The 13,110-nt window shown below is 37.1% G+C and overlaps 2 pseudogenes; both read left to right on the forward strand.

Moving 5' to 3' along the window:
- Positions 1-8,084: 8,084 nt before the first annotated feature.
- On the forward strand, positions 8,085-9,206 carry LOC147455014 (uncharacterized; annotated as a pseudogene).
- Positions 9,207-10,167: 961 nt separating this feature from the next.
- Positions 10,168-10,685, forward strand: LOC147455015 (uncharacterized; annotated as a pseudogene).
- The last annotated feature ends 2,425 nt before the right edge of the window (positions 10,686-13,110 follow it).

The raw sequence follows: 13,110 nt of genomic DNA on the forward strand, positions 1-13,110 counted from the left end.
AATTTGGTGTGAGGGATCCTTATCAATGTTAGACAAAGTTGTAGCAAGCCAAATGGGATATATCTCTGGGTCACTTGGCCGTAGCAATAGGAAGTCACCTTTATTTACATCTAGAATAGGATTGAACTCTTGCCTTGATTTTTCTCTCTGAGGCTCACAATAATGATCATTATATTCCTCAAGTCCAATGAATCTTTCCGCCTCTTGTTGTTGAATTGTGACAACATCATCAGCTTGATGGAATCCTTGAGATTGTGGCCAAAAATTCTCAAAGTATATATTTTGGGTCAAGTTTGGCTTGTGAAGCTCTTCAATCACATTATTCCAATACTCTATCACAGGACGATAATATCTTGGCACAAATGAACCATTTCCTAGATTTTACCAAAATTTAACATAGTTCTTTAGACCCAGTAGGGGGTACCGGCTGGGGAAAATTCCAAAAATGAAGGGAATCTTGGAAGGTGCCATTAGTGCGGAGGCATTGACAGGCGCAATACTGAAGCGCAGGGAGGCAGGTGGCAACCAGTGAATGCTAGAGGGGCCGTGAGGCGACGGAGCAAATGTTATGTGTTGGGCGAGGAAGGGAGCAGAGCTCGGACGAGCAGCAAGGGAGGGGAGATTTTTATGTAGAGAGAGCGAGTCGCAAGGGAAGCAGCAAGTCATGCATGGCTGAGTGGTTAGCACAAAAACTACCTCTTGCTATGCGCGGTCGTGTGCTCGATTCGCACCCCTAAATACTAGATTTTTGGAGTGCATCGAAGCCTCAAACGTCACCTTCTGAGGAATTTGAGGAGATTCGAAGAAGCTGCCTTTATGAAATTCTCCATTGGTACAAGAGGTGGATTCCCTTGTGATAGCATTGTCTTTCCACTAGCATCTTTCTTCCATATTGGAATGCTTCCACTCCAATTAGGAACACCTACATGAGCTTTATATTGCATAACTGGTGTCTCATCTTGCATTAAGAACCTAAATTGAAGGGGTTTTGAATGTCCTACACGTGCATCTTGACCATCACAAATATAGCCATCACAATACTTCTTGAAATCCGGTACCTCCCCAAGCAAAAAGGGAGCTAGAGAAGTTGTTGAGCTTGTTCTTAATGTATCCATCAAATGTGGCAAAGTGTAAGTCCGCAACTTCTCTAAAAATCTACTAAACACGGCATCTATATCTTCATGTGTATGACCTACCATTAAAATCCCACTTGGATAGTCTTGAAAATGCCCCTTGCAACTAGCAAGGATAGATATGCAAAAAGATATCCATTTTTATTTTCTCCAGTGCAATTATCTAGCTGCAATAACAAGTTATCTGGCAATGTATGAAAGGAACTTGTATTAGTTGTTGGGTTACTTTCATGTGTTTGCATGCTAGAACATTTTCCATCAACCATATTGTGGTAGTCTAAGCCATCCCTTAAGTTTATAGCATGTTGAAGTGAGACATTACTCCTTGGAAGTCCACTTGTAGCCAAATCACCAAGAGGGTGTTGATCCTCTCGCTCTAAGTTATGTAAACATGATGCTATTGATCCAATTGTGAGGTTGGGATCAAATGGCCATAAATCATGTAAAACAAAGTGTCCATAATAGCCAGTTGCATGTCCATGTGTTATCATACCAATCAATGCCACCTGCAAGTTATACCTTGAATCTACACCCTTAGGCACAACAAGTAGCCTTGGTATGGCAGTCTTCTTTTGGTCCATCTTATCATGAATGATACATAAACATTTTTGAGGTTGGGTTTCAGACAATGTTCGCCATGCATAGTATAAGCTTCTACAACTTTTTTGTTGTGCCATATGAATTTCTCTTTCCTACAAGATTACTAATCTTTCTTGAAGACTAGGTTTTGCCTCTAGCCTTGCCTTGATTGAGCTACGCAAGTTGCACTTAGAGAACTCACTTGTCTTTGTTAGGGATACATGTGGGTATTCCTTGTTCCAAATCCTAAAAAAGGAGGATTTAGATAGCCTTTGGTCACATGGAAGTTGTTCAAGAGTAGTGTTAACTTCATTTAAAATGTCAACCTGCTTATAAGTGGATGGTATCACCAACTGAGTTTCCCTTGATCCATCCAATAAGGTCCTACTTTTGTGCGGCATCCGTTCAGAGTTCTTTTCCACAAACTCATCAAGTATTGATCTAGCCTTGCCAGTATAATCAAGTCCCCTCCTCAATACACCTGTGTTTCCATGCACATATTGATGTGTTCCCAATTCAAATTTTTCCTTATAGCAATAAAATGATTTATTTGGTATTCCATGTATTTCATACCTTGCTTTGCAAAACAGACGGAACTCCCATTCAACCGAAACTGGTATCTCATTTTTTTGTTTGAATTTTTGATGATCATTACATATTGAGAGAACATCATAGCTAGAGTTTGTGAGTGAATTTTGAGATTGACCCCAAAATTGTTGTCGAATATGCATCAATACTTCACGAGATCGACAAGCTGACAACATTTTTTTGGACAACAATCAATGCATGAAACACTTTTGATTGACTCAAATGATAAGTAAATACTTGCAATAGGCTTTGATCTTTGTTTTTGTATCCTATTAATAAAAGTGTATCGTCTCTTTGTGGAACAAAGAGTAACACTAGCATCATGAGTTGTAGGTTTATCATTAGCCTCACCACATACATGTGCACATTGAGCATTCAAATCATCAAGGGGAGTGTACTGCTGCAATGGACTCCCATCTAGCATTGTTATTTGTTTTACTGGCCATGTAATCAAAGTGACACTATTTGCATGCAACAATACTCCATCATTTGCATTTTCCCTTTCAACTACCACACCCACATTCTCATCTCCAGGCTCATGAAAGTTAACGCATTCATCTCGAAACACATATAAGATCAATCCTTCATTGATAGTCCACATCATGGTCTCATCCTTTAAAAGAACTCTTTGGTTCTTCCAAGATTGTCGTATAGACCTTTCTAATTCAGGAGAAGTTATTCGTAGCGCATCCACAATCATAGGATCTGCCTGATTTTCTTCCTCATCTTCATGACCATTGCATATATCAGATGATATTAAGTTTTGCTATCTTGAAAAAGGTCTAAGTAAACGCTTTGGCCATCGAACACTACTCCAACATGAGTTTTGCAATGAGGTTGTATCCATTGTAGGAAAAGGCAACAAAAAATCCTTTAAGCATTCCTCCACTAACACTGACACATTTCCTAGACCTATCTTTGTACCACCACATGTTGCATTGGGATCTATCCTACAAATAGATCCAACTGCGACAATTTCATTTTGTAGAAGTAGACGCACCTTTTCTCCAGATTGAAAATCCGTCCTAAAAGAAAAAGATTTAACATGTCAAAAGAAAAAAAATTCAAGTTTCTATATATGGAGATCAATGACCCTCCATTCCTATGAATACACTTGCTAATATGATTGTGAACACAATATTGGAATCTTCTAGTTCATATTAGTCTGAAGGACTTTAGAACATGCGCACATATCTCTAAATTTGAAAGTAGCATGCTCATTGTTTAGACGGATGTCAAGATCTTGTTTCTTGTGTGAACCTATATAGCATTGAGAGATCCATGCTATAACAACTTCTTTGTACATATCTACACTTTAGATTGGCCAGTTTTCCATTCTTTGTTTGCTCTAGATTGTCTCTCTCTCTCACTCTCTTAAAAAAGACATATTAATCATGTTCTTTGATAGTCACATGTCTTGTCTAGATTGACCACATGCCCATTCTGGGTCATTTGATGGTATAATGTTCTTCCTTGTGCATATGTGTCATGTAGGTTAGTTATCACATGTTCATTGTAGATTAGTTTTCTCTAGATTATGTCTTTAATAATCATGTGATACCTAGATTGGCCACCTGTCCATTCTAGGATAGGTGATTGAATGTGTTATGGTCATGTGCATATTTGCTCTAAGGATTATTCATTTGTCAAATCTAGGATAGGTTCCTTCACTTTGTTCTCTTGTTTGGGTACTTGTCTCTTTTATGATTCTCTCTAGATTGTGTACCTAGATTTATTTTGGATTGATACATTTGTCTACGTTCCTTGTTGAGTCAAAAGTGTATTATAGACTGGGCCACCTGTCCATGCTTGCTATTTAGGTGAATGTCAAGACATTATATCTTGTGGCATGTACACTTAAAAAATTTCCATTGTTTTGTTGCTGAATTCTAGGCGAGGTTATTATGATTGCCCTTTTGTGTGCTCGTCCCTAAGCTAGTTGGTTTTCTCTAGATTATTGATGTATCTTTTTTAGGAAATACACATGTAATTGTGTTCTTTCATATTCACATGAGCTATCTAGAATAGCCACTTGTCCATTCTAATTTGGGTGGTGGTAGGATGTTCTCTTCCTTTTGCATATGTGCACTCTAGATTGGCCACCCGTCCATTCTATGTTTAGCGCTTATCAAACAATTCTTTGTTTTGTGCATGTGCACTTTATATTATATTAGCTAGTGCTTTTATCCTTTGGAACTTTGTCCCTCTAGATTGACCACTTATTCATTTCACTGTTCTATTTAAATACACATCATTGATATGTTCTTACTTGGACACATGCACTCAAGATTGGCAACTTGTTCAATAGTTGTCAATGCATACCATGTGCACTTACTTGTTATAGGGATATATATGTGCAAGCGTCTTCATTTGGACACTTGCACTTTATACATTGGACACCAAGTTGTTTTCACATTTACAATATAGATTGGCCATGTCACCTTTTAACCATATGTAGGTATTAATAATTGTATTGTTGGACACTTGTCCTCTCTAGATTGGCCACTTGTCCATTCTAAGACCGGTGGGTGCCACTACTTTATATTTTTTATAGATGTGCACTCTAAATTGGCCACTTGGTCATTCTAATGGTATGAATAAATCCATTGTTGTTGGATACTTGCCCTCGTAGATCAATCATCTATCCATGCTAAGATATGTGTGCATCAATACTTTATCCTTTGTGTAGATGTGCACTCTAGAGTAGCCACCTCATCATTCTAATGGCATGAATAGATTCATTGTGTTTGGATACCTGCTCTTGTAGATCATCCACCTATCCATTCTAAGATAGGTGGGTACCACTACTGTATCTCTTGCACAGATGCACACTTGAGAGTGACCACCGAGTTGTTCTAATAGTATAAATAGCTCCATTGCTGTTGAATAGTTTCCCTTTGTAGATTGGCCACATGTCCATTCTAAGATAGGTGGGTGTCACTACTATATGTCTTATGCAAATAGGCATTCTAGACTGACCACCTAGTTGTTCTAATAGTATGATTAACTCTAGTGTTGTTGGATATCTACCCTTTGTAGATTGGCCACAAGTCCATTCTAGGATAGTGGGTGTCTCTACAATCTCTCTTATGCAAGTAGGCACTATAGAGTTGGCACCATGTCATTCTAATGGTATGAATAACTACATTGTTTCTAGGGGATACTTTACCTCTATAGATTGGCCACATATCTTTTTTGGGATAGGTGGATGCCACTACATTCTCTCTTGTGAGAGAATAAGTCTAGATTGGTCACCTAGTCATTCTAGTGGTATAAATAAGTGCATGTTGGACCTTTGACCATTGTAGATTGGCCACATGTGTCCATTGTAGGCAAGGTGGGTGTCACCATATTCTCTCTTGAGTAGAGGTGCTGTCTAGATTGGCCATCTGATCAATCTAATGCTATAAATAATGGGACCCTGGTGATTTCAATATGTGTAGTTAAGGTATTTTATAATTGTCCATTCTATGTCAAGTGATGGTCATATGTGAATGTGCTCTTTTCTAGGAAAGACATGCATAACCATGTTCTTCAATAGGCACATGTGTTGTCTAGATTGACCACCTATCCATTCTAAGTCAAGTGATGGTCGTATGATGTTACATATGTAGATATACACATAGATTGACCACATGTCCAATCTAGGTTCATTTTTTATCTTTATAGTCAGATGTGTTGTCTACATTGACCACTTGTCCATTCTAGGTCAAGTGATGGTCGTATGTTGTTGTATATGTATTTCTCTACAGAGATTGATCACTTGTCCAATCCAAGCTCATTGTGCTTGTATGTTCTTTCATATTCATGTGTATTGAAGACCTTAGTCATCTATCCATTCTACGCTAGGTTATAGTGGAATGTATTTTGTTAAGCATGTGTGCATTAGATTGGCCACTTGTCCATTCTAGCTGAAGTGATGGTCATATGTGAATGTGCTCTTTTCTAGGAAAGATATGCATAACCATGTTCTTTAACAGGCACATGTGTTGTTTAGATTGACCACCTGTCCATTCTAGGTCAAGTGATGGTTGTATGTTGTTACATGTGTATATCTACACATAGATTAACCACATGTCCAATCCAAGTTCATAGTTTATCTTTAATAGTCAAATGTGTTGTCTAGATTAACCACTTGTCCGTTCTAGGTCAAGTCATGGTTATATGTTGTTGTATGTGTATTTCTCTACGGAGATTGTCCACCTATCCAATCCAGACTCATTTTTTTTTAATCTTCTATCTTTCTTTCCCAAGGAAAGTATGCTTGTATGTTATTTCATACACATGTGTATGCTCTTACATAGGTATATTTGAACTTAGATTGACCACTTGTCGAATCTAAACTCATTTTCTCTATATTTTCTATCTTTCTTTTCATAGAAAAGTGTGCTTGTATGTTCTTTCATATTAATGTGTATTGAATATCTTAGTCATCTTACATTCTATGCTAGGTTATGGTGGAATGTACTTTGTTAAGCATATGTGTACTTTAGATTGGCCATCTGCCCATTCTAGCTCAAGTGATGGTCATATGTGAATGTGCTCTTTTCTAGGAAAGACATGAATAACCATGTTCTTTAATAGGCACATGTGTTGTCTAGATTGACCACCTATCCATTCTAGGTCAAGTGATGGTCGTATGATGTTACATGTGTAGATATACACATAGATTGACCACATGTCCAATCTAGGTTCATTTTTTATCTTTATAGTCAGATGTGTTGTCTACATTGACCACCTGTCCATTCTAGGTCAAGTGATGGTCGAATGTTGTTGTATCTGTATTTCTCCACATAGATTGGCCACCTGTCCAATCTACACTTACTTTTTCTATATCTTCTATCTTTCTTTCCCAAGGAAAGTATGCTTGTATGTTATTTCATACACATGTGTATGTTCTTACATAGGTATATTTGCTCCTAGATTGACCACCTATCCAATCCACACTTATTTTTTTTTATATCTTCTATCTTTCTTTCCCAAGGAAAGCATGCTTGTATGTTATTTCATACACATGTGTATGTTCTTACATAGGTATATCTGCACCTAGATTGACCACTCGTCCAATCTAGACTCATTTTTTCTATATTTTCTATCTTTCTTTTCCTAGAAAAATGTGCTTGTATGTTCTTTATATTCATGTGTATTGAATATCTTAGTCATTTGTCCATTCCATGCTAGATTATGGTGGAATGTACTTTGTTAAGCATATGTGCATTTAGATTGGCCATCTGTCCATTCTAGCTCAAGTGATGGTCATATGTGAATGTGCTATTTTCTAGGAAAGACATGCATAAACATGTTCTTTAATAGGTACATGTGTTGTTTAGATTGACCACCTGTCCATTCTAGATCAAGTGATGGTCGTATGATATTACATGTGTAGATATACACATAGATTGACCAAATGTCCAATCTAAGTTCATTTTTTATCTTTATAGTCAAATGTGTTGTCTACATTGACCACCTGTCCATTCTAGGTCAAGTGATGGTCGTATGTTGTTGTATCTGTATTTCTCCACATAGATTGGCCACCTGTCCAATCCACACTTATTTTTTCTATATCTTCTATCTTTCTTTCCCAAGGAAAGTATGCTTCTATGTTATTTCATACACATGTGTATGTTCTTACATAGGTATATCTGCACTTAGATTGACCACTTGTCCAATCCAAACTCATCTTTTCTATATTTTCTATCTTTCTTTCCCTAGAAAAGTGTGCTTGTATGTTCTTTCCTCAAATTAGATTAAGTACGTAATTATGACATGTTTTTCAAGGTAAAAATGTCTCAAGTGAGGAACTCAAATGAGAGAAAAGTAACTACCATTCCAGTCAGCATTGACCTTGCTACCAATGAGCCTCGTCCATGGTACCTCAATATTTATGGTGCTCAATATCATAAAGTACATTTGTTTCTAGCCTTAGAACAAGATAACAATGTATTTGAGGATCTAGGCCAAGTAATTGCAGTAGCTGTATCAACCGTTGAAGGGCATCCTAGCATTGAGTGCATTAACATTCAAGTTCCAGGGAATACAGAGTATTGCCTATCTCCAAAGGCATGTTTCGCTCAATGCATTGTAAAAGATAAAGAGGTGACTATGTTCTCTAGAGGCTAGAATGCAGACATGGATCCTACACAGGTGACTGCAGACACACTTCATGACTCCATTGTCCAGAGTGTGAAGAATAAGAAGCCCTCCACCAAGAGTCCAAGGCCAAAATCTTCTCATCCAAAAGCAAAGAGGGTCAAGGCTCATATTGTTGCAAGGTCCAAAGCGGTGGATGAGTCAAATCTAGATGCTTCACAAGAGGGTACAAGCAACTAGCCTCACTTAAGGTTTGTGGAGCTTGATCGTTTAGAGAAAGAGGTTCAAAAGGCAAAGAAAAGTGATACTGGAGGCATGGAGAAGTATTCATCATATTTTCCATTCAAGTATACAGAGTATGAAATTCTAGTGACCAATTGTTTTCTTGCTCCTAATCTTTATAATTCTCCTCAACTTGAGGAGGAGCAGCTAAATAATTGCATGCTTCTCTTTGCTGCAAGTGCAAATAGGCTTTCATCATGTGCCTATTTGATGCCTATCAAGAATTGTGGTCAAAGGAAAGGAATCCCAATGATGCCATCAAAGATTGAAGAAGGAAAGCTAAAAGACTATAGGTATTGGATTCTTGATGGACAACACTCTATATATGCAGCAAAAATGCTGAGAGTTCAAGAAATGATGAAGGGGGGTAGATCACAAGAGCTCGTGGCGGTGTATGCTCAACGAAAGGCCCGCATTGTTGTAGATCCACCTCCACATGCTGCTATCTCTATATCTGCTATTGCAAATGAACAAGCAAAGGCCTTGTATGTGAAGCAACCATACAGTGTCATACTGAAGCACTTATGTGATTAGTGGAGATTTAACGGATGTTCTGCAAGGCCACCACTTGGTGTCGTGGAGGGAACTTCATCTCGCAGCAAATGGATGTAAGTGATAAATTTCTAATCCCATATCATTTTTATCTTTTGCACTAGAAACATAGGACACCATGCAAGTTTGACAGCCAATTTTTGATTTCCCTGATTTCTTTATGTAGGCATTTTAAAAAATGGCTAGAATATGTGTTGGACCATCCTTTATTACAAAGCAAGCTCACATGGTGACTTATTCTGATGCCATCTTTAATGAATGGCTAGATATTATAATAGAATTGGAAAAAGAGAATAAGAAACCAAGTGCCACAGTATTTAGGTATTTAGCTGGTTTGGATTAAGAAGAGGTTAAGAAGCTACGAGTAGAAATAAGAGATGGCACAATTGTGTTATTAAAGGGCATAAAGGACATAGACATCATGGACATGCTTGAAAGAATAAAAAAACTCAAGCAAGATTGTATCATTCAAGATGCCTTGCTTGAGGAGTTTAACTCTATCAATGAAGATGCAAAGTGCAATACTTGGGAGGATCTTGTCTTGATGTATAACATCAATGATGTTGTGTATATGAAGTTTCTTGAGCTTTGTGATATATGGATCAAGACACAATTAAAGCGAGGAATCAAGAAGATTGACTTTCCAGAAAGTGCAAGAAAGTATGTTGAGTGGACAATCAATCTATACAAGGAGCAAGTAAAAGAAATAGATGTTCCTTGGAGGATTTATGTGGTAAACCTTCATATTGAAGGTTCTTCATACTTGGAGCGTCACCTTCGCAACCCAGTGCCCATAGGACTTTGTGTATTGGACAGATCAGAGGCCTTTAAGAGCAACACACATTGGCATGAGGATCAATACAAAGATCTCCTGAATGAGATGATGTCCATCATTGGAGGTTCAAAAAAAGAAGCACACTATGTGCTTCTTGCTTTCTTAAACATGACAGATATTGTGCAATTGCAGAACGTTTTGAATAATATGAAGGACATAATGCGACAACAGAGTGTTAAAGTTCTACATCATGAAAGAGAATCTTTTTATGTTGGGTCCATACAATTCTTCTCTGTTGTGGTCCTTTTGGAAAAAGTGATGCATCTAGTGGACTCCCAACAACTCTTGCTCCAGGAGAATCTACCACCATACTTGATGCAGGGTTACTTGATATCAATTTTCAAACTGTGCAGCATCTATCAGACAAGGATTTCTTGAGATTTAAGAAGAAAATTCTTGTCAAGCAATTTACCAAGAAGTATTGCACAGAAGGATCCAAGCTAGTGGAATTATTCAGTGATGGCTATATAACAGAGATTGGTCTTGAAGAGAAGAAAGAAGTTGTAGCCATAGTGGAAAACATTGAGGATCAGAAGAATCTAGAATCACGGATTCTAGAATTTGTGACATTGCATGATGACATCAAGCGATGTGCAGGACTTCATGTCAATCAAGTAGAGCACTGAGTTGAGCACAAAAGCAACATGGTGGAAAGGATGAGTGAAGGCAACTTTTCTATCAAAGATTTTTAATCACTTGAAGCAAGTATGTATTAACTTAAAAACCTTCACATCCATTTCATTGTTTCTTTTGTAGTTTGAACTTGTTATATCTATTATAAAGTTGACTTGAAAGCTTCAAATATCTTCAATGTATCCTTTTGGTTCAATTTAGTTTTGTTCATTCCTTTAAAAATCTTATGTATAAATTTAGGTTGACTGAAAAAGACAAATAAAAAATTCTCTTTTTGAACAAATTCATGTTCTATTTTTTATATGTCAAAGTATTTGAGTGATGGTTCCATTGTGCCATGATCAACTTTAGATTGGTCACTTGTAATGAACCTCGAATGGGCAAGTGGTCAATTTAGGTGCACATACATACACGTAACAACATATGACCCTCACCTGACCTAGAATGGACAAGTGACCAATCTAGACAACACATATTCACATGTAACAGCATATGATCATTACCTAGCCTAGAATTGACACGTGGTCAATCTAAGCAACACATGTGACTAGTAAAGAACATTGTTATGTGTGTCTTTTGTAAAAAAGAACACATTCACATATCACCATCACTTGACCTAGAATGGACAAGTGGCCAATCAAAAGTGCACATATGCAGAGTAAAGTACATTTCACCATCACCTAACTTAGAATGAATAGATGGATAAGATACACAATATAAATGAATATAAAAGAACATACAAGCATGCTTTTCTTAGGAAAGAGAGATAGGAAATATAGAAAAAATGAACCTAGAATGGACATGTGGTCAATCTAGGGGCACAAATACACATGTAACAACATATGACCATCACCTTACCTAGCCTAGAATTGACACGTGGTCAATTTAGGCAACACATGTGACTAGTAAAGAACATTGTTATGTGTGTCTTTTGCAAAAAAGAACACATTCACATATCACCATCACTTGACCTAGAATGGACAAGTGGCCAATCAAAAGTGCACATATGCATAGCAAAGTACATTTCACCATCACCTAACTTAGAATGAATAGATGGATAAGATACACAATATAAATGAGTATAAAAGAACATATAAGCATGCTTTTCTTAGGAAAGAGAGATGGGAAATATAGAAAAAATGAACCTAGAATGGACATGTGGTCAATCTAGGGGCACAAATACACATGTAACAACATATGACCATCACCTAACATAGAATGGATAGGTGGCCAATCTAGTCAACACATGTGACTATTAAAGAACATAATTACACATGTCTTTCATAGAAAAAGACACATTCACATATGACACCATCTGACCTAGAATGGACAAGTGACCAATCTTTACTAATCTAGACAACCACGTGTTACCAAAATTGGAAAGATGGCCAATTTGGAGAAAACCATATGTGTTTTGATGTCTTGATGTCCACAGTACTAGCCTTACCAAGAATGGATAGATGGACAATCTACAAAACACGACATGTTTCTTTACTAAGAATGGTCAAATGGCCATTCTAGATTGTAATGCTTTTTTTAGTCAAGAGAGATGGACAATTTAGCAAGAACTAAGCTAGAATGGACATATGGTCAATCTAGAGAGCATGTACGCATAGGAATCACCATATTAGAATCACCTAACCTAGAATGGATATGTGGCCAATCTAGATAGCACATGTAACAGTTAAAGAACACAATTAAGAAAGAACAATTACATGTGGTTTAGAAACCAAACATGTTTCAGAAGACGTCGGTTCAAGCAAGAAATCATAGTATCCTTCTAATCTAGTATGGATACACATGTTTTTTTTGAAAATGGGCACACTCATATATGGCCATCATCAAACCTAGATCCAAGTGAACTATATTGAATAAAGTGCTATGTAGAGTGCACCCAATTTTAAGGGGACTCAAAGCTTTGATGAACTAAATTTTTTGTAGAAAAGTTATCTTCTTACTATAACATGTTTTGAAGTTCTTTATATATGACCATCACGTGACCTAGAATGGACACGTGGCCAATCTAGGAATCACATATGCACATAATAAAAAACATAAGACCATCAGTTGACCTAGAAGGGACAAGTGGCCAATCTAAGAAACAATATGCACATGTCACAACATATGACCATTAGCTGACCTAAAATGGACACGTGGCCAATCTATGCAACACATGTGACTATTAAATAACATAGTTATGTGTGTCTTATAAAAAAAAAACACATTCACATATGACCATCACTTGATTTAGAATAGACATGTGTCGAATCCGAATTACACATATGCAAAACAAAGTACATCCCACCATAACCTAACCTAGAATGGATAGATGGCTAAGATACACAATACACATAAATATGAAAGAACATACAAACATGCTTTTCTTAGAGAAGAGATGGAAAATCTAGAAAAAACGAA

This window comes from Adiantum capillus-veneris, chromosome 7 (genome assembly GCF_014529385.1).
Source record: "Adiantum capillus-veneris isolate H3 chromosome 7, ASM1452938v2, whole genome shotgun sequence".
In the NCBI taxonomy this organism is placed as follows: Eukaryota; Viridiplantae; Streptophyta; class Polypodiopsida; order Polypodiales; family Pteridaceae; genus Adiantum; species Adiantum capillus-veneris.